We start from the raw sequence: 12,201 nt of genomic DNA, 5'->3' as shown, positions 1-12,201 counted from the left end.
AAATAATTGTACAGATGTGTGTATATTTGCTTTCTAGATGCTTATTGCATGTTGTTTTATCAGGAATACATGTGCATTTCTTACAGAAGGCAAAATAAGTCCTTTAGTGAGTCAAGTTAGCACTGCTCAGGAGATCAGTAAGCTGGGTTTCAGTAAAATGCTGCTGCTATCTAAATCATTTAAAGCTGGTTACTGGAAATTTTGAGGCTTTTCACGCAAGGCTTGACAGAGAAAGTCTCAAGTTCTCTTAGGAGAGTTCAGTAGGACTTTGCTGATGGTCACTGGCTCTTATCAAAGATTTGGTTTTGTTTTTTCTGAGCTTGAGTAATGCTAAAAGCCATTTCTGTGGTCATGGTAATTAATTATAATATCAATTTCTTCTTGGCAATATTTAACATCACAATTCCTAGTAAGTTGGTATGCATAGTCTTGGAACAGCATTGGGCACAGTCAGCGGTATGCTTACTGCTTGTTACTGTAAATCACAGACTTTTGGCCTCAATTCCTCTGCCCAGTGTGGGTAATCCTCTTGGTTCGTGTTTTTTTTTGTACTTGGCACATAGATGGTGTGGGGAAACAGCTCTCTTTCAGTGTGTCTGGTAGTGCCTGGCACAAAATGACAGCCAGCAGATGGCATCCTAAAAAATAGTAAGATTCGATGAAAAAAGACAGAATTCATTCATATTCTTCATTCTTTGGGGTTTGAGCCATAACAACACATATATGTGGGTCATGTGTCCAGACTTACTTTCACGAGCATAGATCCTCCAGTTTTATTTGAAGAAGAAAACAGACACTGTCATGTAATCATACCTTCAGCAGCAGGGGTTCTTGAAAGCCAACCAACCAATCAACAAAATACCATAGCTATAAATGTTACAAGATGACTGTAAGTCATGGTTTGGCAGTCCTGCAGTTTGCTTTCCAGAGGTGGACCCTCTGAAAAGATGGGGACCTATGGGGTTTATGTGCAGGTTGGATGGCTGGGAGGCTGATGAAACTTCCATTGCAGTAGCTTCTCCAGGCCTATGAAAGAGCAAAACAGGAGAGGAGGTGATGTATTTTTAAAATACAAAAATGCAGTGGTCCAATGACAAATGTTAGCAGCAAGCCTTGTGAGTTTACAGTGATAAAAAACAGTTCTGTTTTTTTTTTTTTTTTCAAACTGCCTCATTTTCCAGTCTCCCTGCTGTCCTGAAACACTATTTTGACAATATTTATGAGATGTGCTATTGTAACACCTTAAAATTTAAGACTCTTTAGACATGATTTCCCATATCATCCGTATTCCACCTTTACTGAGTGGAAACAAAGCCACAAAGAAGCTAAAGACTTGTTCTCCGTGTCTCAGGGTTTCTGTGCCTGCATGCTCAACCCTTATATGTGGCAGAAGTTTTGCTTGTGCGTGTCCTGCATGCTATTCCCCTGCATCAGCAAGGGAGAGCAACTTAATATTTACCTGATACTTACGGTTGTACAAACCATTATTTAAGTTTTCCTCTTCATTTGCTCTCTGCCGTGATCCTTAGAGTGTCCAGGTCTTTTCTCCATCAGATGAGCCCCTCAGCTGAGCTGAAGAATAGTCCAATGAGTCTCAAGTTTGCCTTTGCAAAGGGGAAACCCTTCAAGGGGAATTAGGACTATCCTTCCTCCTAAATAATGAGGTGGATTTGAATCCTTTCTGGTTTGGGTGGTTGTGCAAATTATTGATTCCCGCAATGTCAGTGTGTGCCCAAGCCACTATGCTATTGGATAGAACATCACTACCCTTTTAAAAGGAAGAAATAATTTGTACTTCTAGCTTGAAAGGGAGCAAACATCTATGTCTTAGTCTTGATAATGGACACTGGTGTCTGACATAAGCAGCAGACTACAGCACAAAGAGATCCAGGTCCTGCAAGAGGGAAGAATCGCAGTTGGTGTTGTGAATTTAATTTTGGGTCCTGCTGTGCAGAAGGATGTGATAGCCATGGTTGTGAGAGAGATGTGTTTGTTTACTTTGCAATACATCAAAAGTACATCTTCAGTTATTTTAGGTAGCAATAACAATGATACTAGAATCTAGAATTTGTGTTTATCTATAAAAGGGATTATGTAGTTGTCACAAGCTTGCCAAAGCTTGGACCTGGATGTGACGTGTATCAGAGGATTTAACTGATAGAACCAACCAGAAATACCAAGAAGAGGCTAGCTAACTAGTAGACTGTTTTATTTTTGTTCCTGTTTTTGTTTGTTTGTTTGGTTTTTGTTGTTTTTTTTTGTGTGTGGTTTTTTGTTTGTTTTCTTTTTTTTTTTTTTGTCCTAATTTGCTGAGAGCTTTCATTGTTAAAAATTTCTGATTTTGTAAAGAACCAGATTATTTCATGTTTGGAATGGACAAAACATAATTATTAGTCAAAAAGTTACTTATAATTTTGGGCAGTTAGAGATGAGAGTTCTTCAGATAACTTGGTCATGATTTACTGAGTTTATGAAGCTATAATATGCTTAAATGCTACAGTTTTAAGTAGCTGTTCATGGGACTTTGAGTCTGCAGAAACTTCCTACTGTTGCTCTTCCACTGTTTGTGTGGAAGTTCTCAGCAGACTAACTACGATTTTAATATAAAGGGACTGAGGAATAAGAAGGGGTAAATCTGCATCTCTGTGCTTTGAACCCACTATGTACGCTTTTCGTTGTAGCCTACCACGAGGTTTCTGCAAAAGACAGGAGGCACTGGAGGGAGGAGTTTAGTCAATTTAGTTACCCTGATCAGCAGCTTGGTTTGCCTCTATGAAGGAAAGATTTAACAGTATCTTCAAGACTTGAAAGCCATTTCTGTCTGTGATGCTTAGCTGAGTGCCTGAAATGAGGAGTACAGCTGAGGAGCTTTAAATGCTCTGCACATGTTGGTGGACCTTACTTACCAAATGCAGAAGGTGAGGTACCAAGTATGTATGAAACAAGAAGACCTTGTTAACACTGTCTTCCTGTTCATTTTTTCTGATTCTCCTCCCCATTCCGCCAGGGGATTGGGAAGTGAGCGAGTGGCTGTGTGGTATTTACTTGCCAGCTGGAGTTAAACCGTGACACTAGTAATGGCAGTTCTCATAGTAATGGCAGTTCTCATAGTAATGGCATTTTCTAGCCTGTAAGCTGTTAACTCAGGACTAGAATAAAACTGAAAATGCTCGTGTTTCTTGTTCCACTGTTTGAACTGTTCCTGGGAAAGTGGTACATGTTACAGAAAAAAATACAAGTGTGCTGAGCTTCAGCAGAAAAACAAGAAAAAGACCTATGTTTCTCATTACCACTTTGCTTTTCTGATCCACACATGTACTTCATAATCCTTGAGATGAAGAGAGTAGGTGCTTCAGGAACTCTGGAATGGCAGGTGCATGTGTAGAGGTGTGTTTCTGGCGTGGGGTTAGGTGAGCTGCACTCATTAGTCTGCTTAGGCCATAGCTATACAGGTACAATGTGATTACAACTGTTGCTCCTAAGAAAAATTACTACAGGAGAATAGGAGACAAAGTAATTATGCTGCTTCTCTTATGAATAACTGTATTTTGTATTCCTCGATTGTACCTAATTGGCTTAGCAAAAGGAAAGCTATTGTGCTGAATTTCTGTGTGTAAGGCAGCAACTTTCATTACCTTAAATATGAGGGAAAGTGAAAGACACTGACAGAACTAGCTGATTTTACTGGCCACTGGAATGATGCAGACAGAAGCAGTGTGCTATGAGAAGCAATACATGCTGTCAGTGCTGGTTTCCTTCGGTTGATTTAATCCTGACTGGTAAAAGGCATCAAGCGATTCAAGCTTATTGTGTCCTGACTTGTTTTGAAAGGATGTAGAATTCATCAATGGAAGAACAAAAATGGAAGAGGTTTGCTTTGAGATTGATTACTTCATTTCCACGAATCCTGCACAGATCCATCTGCTCTGCGGTTCTGTGTATATTCTGCCTGACTCAGGTTAGATTATTTTTCACTGCCTTGTAGGAGCTGTTTTGTTTTGCCTGACTTACTTTTCAGGCTAGTTCCCTCTACCTGCCATCCAATGGATGTGGCTAAGATGATGAAGTCAGGATTACTTGTGGAATTGAATGATGATTTGCAGTCACAGTAATACTGGCTAGGGTCCTTAGGTGGCAAACTCAAATGGCAAATATCAAAGGGATAGTATTGTTCATGTGAAGTTGATGAAGGATAAAATAAAATTGAGGTTTAGAACTTCAGCCTTGTCAAACTATTGAGGTTTTGAGGATGGAGACCATGTTTTCCATCCTCGTGTGTTTGTTTGTTTTTGTGGGCTTTTCTTGGCATATTACCCTGTCTGTCTTTCTTTGGGTTCTTGTTGCAGGATCCCTTCCCTTCACAAGGTTGTTGTGCCACCTATTGTCATAGTAGTAGTGCCATCAGTGATAAAAATTAATGACAAAAGCACAGATTTTCATGCAGTTTCTAAAGTTGCTCCTCTTTGAGCAGGAGTAAAGTTCTGCTTGTTTTGGGTTTTTTTTTTCCTTATTTAAATTAAAAAAGGGATTTGATGAGCTTTGCTGGTTGTGTAGGGACTTATTTGAAAGAGGAATGACAAGTACGGTTGGAATGGTAGAAAAGGAAAATTTGTAGTGTTCCCATGTGCATGGGTAGTTAGTTCTTCTTGCTGGAAAACAGTTAAGCTTCAGCTTTTGTACGATTTATTGTGATCATAATGGTCAGCATGTCCCAGAGCAATGCAGGCCATTGATGGTTGTTCTTAAAGGGCAAGTACAGAAGCTAGGAAGTTCCATAGCCCTTCCAACAGAGACCAGTTTCTTGTTGCCTGCTGCTGTGGTGAAGAGGAGGTTATGATGTGACTGAGCTCAATGGGCCATGAAAGTGAGACTGTGCTGGCTTTTCCTGTAGAGACTGACAGACTGGGAGCTGCATCTGGCTGGGCAGATGTATTTGCATTGGCTTTACAGATAAGAGGACCCTAAGGTAAAGAAACTGCCACTATTTGAGAAGCATGCTGTGCAGCAATTCCATTATATTACCTTAGGGAAATGTTTCCTGGTTTTTGTTTTCCATTCTTCCCCTTCCGAGACCTGTGTAAACTGCTTGCATTCTGGATTTTGTCTAATTTGATCTTTCACCATGAAGACTGTATGTGAGATGGAGCTCATGCAGTGATCCCACTCTTCCATTTTTTTGGGGCAGATCTCAGGCTGTTTGGGCTTCTGATACACAAAGCATACTGTGAGGATTAACTACAGCATGAGCATGGTAGGACTGCATCTAGCATTGCAATACGTTTCAGTAATGCACAGCAGAGAAGCCAAGGCTGCAAAGGGGATCACCAGTGCTGTTGGTGTTCCTTGTCACACACTCATGTCAGAATAAATAGAGGCTTCAGATCTTTGAGGTTGAGGTCAAAGGGATAGAGAAACATTAATAGATTGTTTTTTATTGGATTTAAGAATTTAAATTTCTAATCTTAAATTTGTACCATTTTTTAATTAAGATAATTTCTTCTTTCCACCCACTCCTTCAGCATGGAAAAAAGAAAAAAAAGCCAGCAAAAAGCTCCAATATATTTTTGGCTGCTATTCAAAAATGAATAAACAGTTTATGAAAATAGAGTATTTGAATATGGTAACTGTGAAAAATACTAGCTATTTGGCTCAGAAAAAATATGGAGTTACTGCTTTTACTCTTGTGGCTGTCACAAGTTTGAAAAAGGGTATGTGTGGACAATGACAAATAGCTGACAACTTAACTGATGAATGGCTAATCAAGGATGCCTTTTTTAAAAAAGAAGCTTGGAATTACAGAGTTCCTTTTTAAAGTGAGTAAATTATTAACAGCTTCCTTTTTACCAAAAAAGACTCTTGAGATCAGATTTGCAGAATATAGGGGTACACCAATATTGCTCTACAGGGGATATTTTTCTCTTGCCATTAATCAGTCTTCAGAGACTAAATATTAATTTAGCAAAGCAACCAAACCTTTGGCAGAAGGAAGAAGGAGCATTTGGAGCTTTGGCAGAGAGAGGTCGCTGGAGGTGGCTGCAACTGCTTTCAGTTGAGTGTAGGCAGTGGGAGAGGATCTTGAAAATGAAGAAGATCTCCAAAGAGCACTTGTAGCCAGCATGTGCAGTCAGCTTAGCTTGAAAGGGAGATAAAACTGATGCGTGAAATCCAATGTACAACAACATGTTCTATCGTTCTCAGGAGAAGGGAAATGAAGACCAGGAATAGCAGTTTTGAGGGAGATCAGGGTATAGGTTCTGTCACTCTTAACATGGATTTTTCACTTATTTGCATACAGATATACATACCATTAAGTGCAGTTAAACAGGGAAGTTATGAGTCGTGCTTTTATTGGCTGTAGCATGGGCATAGCTGAATGTTCATGTCATGTTAGTTTTAAGCGAGATTATAGCTCAATGTCACGGTTTGTAGTTTCTATTCTATTCATATTTCCCAGGTCTGAGAGTCTGCATGTGCTCCTGACGTTATTGAGTCTGTTCACAATTTTCATGTTAGCCATGCAGAGAAAATGGCATGAATTTTTTATTTAAAGAAAAAAAATCCTTCTTTTCAGATATTTAGGAAAAAACTCACACTCAAGACAATAAAAATTATGAGAAATGGCTCAGTGCCAGCATCTACTCCCCAGACTGAATATGCATCTTGTAGTTAGTAAGAAAATGCACAGAAAGTATTGCAAATAATTCCATATTGAGGAAACTTTCCTAGACCTTGTAGATCAGTGCCTTAATTGGAGCCTGGGGAATGAGGCTCTTTGTTACTTGCTCTTTTGTTTTCCCAAATCTGCCTTGTGTAAAAATAAATTTTACTGGAAACTCTAAGGATTCTCTGATACAGTCTGAACTCTTATTGTAGTGGTTATAGCACTTTTTTGGAAGCTGTGGGTTTGTTTGGTTGCCTTCTGGTTCCACCGCACTGTGGTGATATCAAAGGGAGGTGTCCTTTGAAAGAAAACAGTGTACTCTGAAACAGACACTAGATTTCCAAGTCAACCCCTGTGCCTTCCCAGTGTCCTGCAGGACAAGAAGAGGAAAGGCTTCAGGCTTGCCTTTTTTCCTGAAGATTTCCTGTGGGTTGTTTGGTTCCAGCCTCACCCTGTCCCAGAAGCTGATTGTTGTTTTTCTGTCCTGTCATCCGTGCACAGAGATGTAAAATGGAATTGTTACAGCACTTAATTGCTAAAGGATCTATATCCTTTCTGTGATACAATTCTAAAGTAACTGGCAGTCTAGGTAACATGTTTGTAAAGAATAAATATTTGCATCTTGGGATAGCTGCAAGTGAAATTCACCACAGGCATCTTCTATAAAGAAGGAAGCAGGGAATCTTGCAGTAAAAAATACTGCAGATACATGATTAAAGGCTGGACTGAGAGAATTTCTAAAGACCGAGGGGCACATCTACAACTGCTCCAGCAAAAACCTGTAGCCCTGGTTCTGCAGGTGTGGGGATGGTGAGGATGATGTTTTGTTTCTACTGATGTCATTTAGGAAAAATTGAATTGTTTTAGATGAAGTCTTCTAAACCAGGCACTTTTCGTAGATCAACTTTGTTGCTGGTTAGCTGGAATAGTTAAAGTTTGGCAAAGTAAAAAGTGACTGAAAATCAAGTCTAATAAGCATCAGGTAAATGTAATGGTATGAGTGGTAATATTTGCATGTAATAATAATTGCATAGTAAGAACATATTACAATATCATAACATTATGGTAATAATTTACCCCTACATGTCTGTGTGGGTGATTCCCAGCCTCAAGAATAAAGGACCCTGCAGCAGTAAGCCCAGTTCAGGTTGCAGCCTTGACTAAATCTGTCTGGTATAGGTACTAGGTTTTTGCTGTTCATGTGTTTTCAGGCGAGCCGCTAAGCAGTTCTCTAAGGAAGAACAATTGGGTCTGGGGAGTGAGTAAAGAAGAGGGGTGCAAGAGCCTGTTCGGTCCCCGTTGCTATGGAGACTCCTCCTCTTCCTATGCATCAGCAGAAGTGCCTTGTCTGGCTTCAGCTGAGGGGCTGCTCAGATAGCATCACCGTGGTGTAGAAGAGAGGCACTGGGAAAACAGTAATTCACTCAGCTTGGAAATGTATGAAAGACAGTGATTTATACCTGAAAGTGCCTGGTACTTCAGGGATACTGTGTGCTAGAGCCTTCCTCAGACATGTGCTGGGGGGTTAACTGATGTCTTTAAATATTGTGTCTGTTGATGATGCTAAACTGATCCCTATTTAGGGTGAAACTGATTGATAGCCATCATTTTACTGTCTGTAGTTCCCGTGTGAACACTTCAATGACAGCTATGAACCAGAGCTGTTAAACTGAGTGACTGGATGTTATATTTTGCTTTTCACTGAGTTACGTTTGCCCAAATTCCATATGGTGTATATATCACTCTTTTGAACTTCAGTAAAAGTTTAGACGCATCTAGATTTTGAATTGGATATTATGGCAGTAAGTTAGTATTTTGGGCATGAATGAACGCAAGTACTGAGAAAGAATTCTAAATGCATGTTAGTTCTGTCTGTTGCAGATCTCATTTGTTGGCTTGCTATTTAAGCAGGCACCGTGAACGCTTAAATGAGGGTTTTATTCTTTTCTGTTTGTCTTTAATAATTAATTCATTTGTGTGGTGTTGGGAAAAGTAAGATTGCTGCTTGCTGGGACCATTTTTCAAGATCTAGCAAATTATGTACTTTTCTATCACTCATCCCCAAGAAGATGGTGATAAGTGTTTAGGTGCTGCTGAATCCCGCAGGCTAATAGAGGTGAGCCTGCTGCAGCTCCATGTCCTCAGGTCCAACTGCTGCAAGGCTGAGCACACATTCCCAAGAGGCACACATACACAGAAGCGTGCAATACACATACATAAACATATATGCATGAGCAGCCACGCAGACTGACACAGAAAGTAAGTTCAGCACTCATGCAAACACAGAAAGTGCCAATGGCCTCATTGTCTTCCCCTTTCTGGCTGCTCAGGATGAAAGCCTGTTAGTATAAAATACCTAAGTATATACATATATAAGCAATATGGATCCCTGTGTAGTAGCTATTCGTAGCCTTCCAGTCTAGCCAGTAGTTGGCCCAGGGTCTTGTCTTCTCACACACAGACACACAGCTGTAGATGGGGCTCTCCAGTGGCTGGCCCAGAACTATGACCTTACCAGTAGCTGACCTCCAAATCCCAAGGTCTCTCCAGAAGCTGGCTTGGATCTTCCGGTCCTCCACTAACCAACTTACAGACCCCTCTTGTCCCCCCTGGTTATCTGGCTCAGACTTATGGCCACATTGTTACTTGTCTTCTAGGCATCTTATCTTACTTGCTGGCTAGTCTGGCTTGATTTTCAGTAGTGACTGCAGTGACATACAGACTCACAGAAATGCACACTCTTGTCTCTCTTGTTGCTGCCCTGATGTCCCATGGTCTGACTTCAGTTACTGCACTTGGACCTCCATATGCACACAGACCCAAGGTGTAGAGAGCCCCTCACCCACAGAAAGAAATGGAGTTTAAGGAGAAGTTTGGATAGACTGTGCTGATCAGGTGCAGGGCATGGCCATACAAACATACTGACCAAGTGCCAGTTTATAGATGGCTTTTATCCCCTTCTCCATCTAGTCCCCCATATTAGTACCACACTACATGGAACTTTCCCTTTACTCACCTTTTCCTCCCTACTGTAAACATCCCATGGTAAGTTTTGTACAATCTCCAAATGCTTATCCCCTGGGTCCCACAATGACTCCCATTACCTCTGGGCTAAACCCCCTCAGGCTGAAAGGAGACCTCGGGAGCCTCTTCCGCCCACTCACAGATGGGGCCACCCCTGGCCCATGAGGTGGAGGCTCCTCTGTGACAACCAGGGGAGGGTTTTGGCAGGGGCTCCATTTTCTCAGTAGGTTATTGGGGTTCTCACACGTGCTTTTGCGTCTCTCTGTTCCTTCATCTTCCCGAAGACAATCCTGTAAGCTTATATTTCCTAATATAAGCTACAAGTGCATTTCTTTTAGATAATTTGGGTATGATGATGCTCCGAGATTATATAGTGTATTGTATATGTACTAGTGGGAATATCAGTGTGAAGTCATTTGCAGAGGAAAAGCAAAGTAGGTCTTATATACATCCTGTAAATATTTAAGGAAAAATTCACAAATGTTAAAGATAATATTTTGTTTTCCTGCTGTACATCCTTGGGTCCCTGCCTCGTATTCCATCAGCCCATCACAGAATTTGTAAATGACTGCATTCTTCAGTGTCCAGTATAGGTGGTCACTAGGGCAACAATTGAACTGGAAGTTTCATTTTGAGATTTGAGACTTCTCTGTGTTATGGTTCTTATATAGGAAGGAGTTCTCAAAATGTTCAATGTTCTGAGAGTAGGCTAGGTGCTGCTAGAAAGTTTGCAAATGGCAGAAATACCAGTGAAGAATTGCACTGTATCCCTTTTCATTTCACTCTTGGTTAAATGCTATCCCTGCAGGAAGTACAGCCTCTTGCTTTCTGTTACGTATAAACCTTTGTTATTTTTGGCATTTTTAAATTAGATGTAGCAGCTGGAAGCAGGGACAAGAACTGGTGCCTTGTGTCAGCCAGCTTTTTTTGAAACATTGCAATAAGGAGAATATCCTGGATTGGAGGGCTACCTGGACAAGAGATTGCACAACCTTTCATGGTAAGGCATTAAATCAGTCAGACAATGCAAATGGCAATTATGGTAGTAACAAAAGCAGTAGTGAAGCTGTGAAATAGTGATGGCTGGAACAGCTCTAATTGTCTTATTCTATGCTCATGGTCTTTTGCTGTTGGGGTTTGCTGGAAGATTGCTGTGGACTGCTGCTTTTTTGAATGCTGCATGAGTTACGATATTCAACACTGTAATTTACATTCTTCTCCATCATGAATAGTCTGGCTTACTTCCTGACAATGGTGTTCCTTCCTTCTGGTCTGCCAGTTCTCTTTGGAGAAAACAGCCTGTAATTCTGGGGGGGGACAGAGACTTTGTTTTTAGTCCATTTTTTTTTTTCTACCACCTTTGACTTACTCTCTTGTGTGTCAAAGCAATTCCATGCATGAACTTAAACAATTTACTCCAGAAGACTGATAAAATATAAAGTGATCTTGCTTCTTGTGTAACCTTGTGTATCTTTCTCTACATACCTTGTGTCACTTCACTTTCGTTCAGAATCCAGCAGGCCTTACTTTTGTTGTGTATCTGTATTTCTTATGGCATAACTGGATAATTTCTCTGATACTGTAGAACAGCCAACAAAGTCACTCATACAGGGGATTAAAATACATTTTCTACTGGTATTGCCAGAATTAATTGGAAAATGTGGAAAATATTGCACTAGGGTGCTTTTTGTTGTTTTCATTTAATATCTGTAGTTTTAATTAGTTTTGTTGTATTAGGCTGTGTATTTCTCCTAGCCTTTTCAGGGGAGCATTAGCTACAGCTCCTTTGGGACTGTGTCAGTCTGAATTTTTGGCTTTCCTGAACTTTTAATTTAAATGTTTTCCTGCAGTTTAAAGGTACAGCCAGCCTGTCCTTTTACAAGTCTGTCTTGTCACAAAAGGTACCCCGTTTCTAAGCATCACCATCTCATTCATGCACTGAGACTCCAGATCTCTGTCTTCCCCTAGCATGTAGAACTCTTATTAAGTCTCTTAATGACAGTGGTTATGAAGGTCCTGTGCTTCAGTGTCCTGGTTTATAACCAGAACTGAGATTCCAGGACATCCCTCTGACACTTTCTGTGTTATTGGTACTGACACAGGTAGACCAATGACCCTGTTCTTCCTTGTGAGCTACCAGGAGGTCCCAGGAGGTCCGCTCCCTTTGCACTTGACAGGTATGTTACTGTTCAGTCCTTCCTCTCCAGTATCTCAAAGCTACCTCTGAGCCTAGTAAAGCAACCTGCTGCTGCTTCCTGTAGTCTGAGTCCTTTCTACTCGGTTACATCTAATATTATCCAATATCTGGGCACTCTTGCCCAGATGGATACTGTGCTTCCCTGAGACTCCTGTCCCAGGCACAAGAGCTGGTGTGGTAGAGCCAAGGCTATATAGCAGTGTTCCTGTTGGCCTATCTGGGACCTTTTCATTTCTCTTCACTGTTCCATTTCAGCCATTCCCATCTATATGCATAAAACATATACATAAAACCCCTGCCCCTGAATAGGTAATCACAC

General features: G+C 40.7%; 1 protein-coding gene across 1 annotated transcript in view; it reads left to right on the top strand.

The window, feature by feature from the left end:
* The window catches only part of GPR176 (G protein-coupled receptor 176), a 41,373-nt gene that overhangs the window by 1,454 nt on the left and 27,718 nt on the right, over positions 1 to 12,201 (top strand). The window lies entirely within an intron of this gene.

Source organism: Melopsittacus undulatus, chromosome 4 (genome assembly GCF_012275295.1).
Source record: "Melopsittacus undulatus isolate bMelUnd1 chromosome 4, bMelUnd1.mat.Z, whole genome shotgun sequence".
Lineage (NCBI taxonomy): Eukaryota > Metazoa > Chordata > Aves > Psittaciformes > Psittaculidae > Melopsittacus > Melopsittacus undulatus.
The sequence above is the reverse complement of the archived record's forward strand: the minus strand, read 5'-3'. Positions and strand labels throughout refer to the sequence as shown.